Raw genomic sequence first — 1,479 nt, forward strand, 5'->3', positions numbered from 1 at the left:
AGGATGGGATGGGGTCGGGGCTGACGCACAGCTGTACCCCCCACCCCCACGGCCCCCCCCGGCTCAGCAGAGCAGCGCGGGCTCTTCCCGTTCTATTGCCGCAATAAACAGAGATCCCCGCACGGAGCGCCGCCGGCACAGCTCGGGGGGGGGGGGGGGGCGGTCAGGGGGGGCTCAGACGGAGCACCGCGGGCCCAAAGGGAGCCCGAAGGTGGCGACCGCAGCGCCGACCCCGCGCTGTCCGCAGAGCCGCCGCGGCGCCCGGGGGGGCTGCAGACGCCCATGGAAGTGGGTCGGGCTCCGGGAGGCGGCGGACGCACTGCGGGAACGGCGAAGGCTGCGCCGCCACCTGCGGGGACCGGGAGGCAGCGGGGGGGGGCGGGCACAGCCCCACAACTGCAGCGCCCCCAGCCCCATAAGTCCATCACTCCCAGCCCCATAACTCCATCACCTTCGGCCCCACAACTCCATCGTTTCCAGCCCCATAATGCACACATCTCCCAGCCCCACAACTGCATCACCTCCGGCCCCACAACTCCATCACCCCCAGCCCCATAAGTCCATCACCTTCGGCCCCACAACTCCATCATTGCCAGTCCCTTAATGCACACATCTCCCAGCCCCACAACTCCATCACCTCCGGCACCACCGGTGCCCCCCACGCACGCACACACCCGGCCGGGCACCGCCGCCGCTCCCGCCCGGACTTCGGACCCGCACCGCCCCGCAGGCAGATTTCGGCCCGGGCGGTGCTGTGCGGCCCGAAGTGGGGCGGTGTGGGGCGGTGTGGGGGTCCCGTTCTGTCACTCCGTTTCGTTGCACTGCGGTCGTCCCGTCCCCCCCCCCCCCGGGCTGTCCCCGCACTGCGGGGCGGCGTCGGCGCTCCGCTTCCGTCGCTCCGCATCGCAGCTCCGCGCAGCGCTCCGTGCGGGCACAGCCGGGGGGGACCCGCAGCGCACACTCAGGGACGGCCCGCAGCCCCGCACTGCACCCCCAACCCCCATCCCATCCCATCCCATCCCATCCCATCCCATCCCATCCCATCCCATCCTATCCTATCCTATCCTATCCTATCCTATCCTATCCTATCCTATCCTATCCTATCCTATCCTATCCTATCCTATCCTATCCTATCCTATCCTATCCTATCCTATCCCCATCCCTATCCCCATCCCATCCCATCCCATCCCATCCCCATCCCATCCCATCCCATTTCCTATCCCCATCCCCATCCCATCCCATCCCATCCCATTCCCTATCCCCATCCCCATCCCTATCCCTATCCCATCCCATCCCATCCCATCCCCATCCCATCCCATCCCATTTCCTATCCCCATCCCCATCCCATCCCATCCCATTCCCTATCCCCATCCCCATCCCTATCCCTATCCCCATCCCATCTCATCCCATTCCATCCCATCCCATTCCCTATCCCCATCCTGATCCCATCCCATCCCATCCCATTTCCTATCCCCATCC

This window comes from Gallus gallus, chromosome 27 (genome assembly GCF_016699485.2).
Source record: "Gallus gallus isolate bGalGal1 chromosome 27, bGalGal1.mat.broiler.GRCg7b, whole genome shotgun sequence".
In the NCBI taxonomy this organism is placed as follows: Eukaryota; Metazoa; Chordata; class Aves; order Galliformes; family Phasianidae; genus Gallus; species Gallus gallus.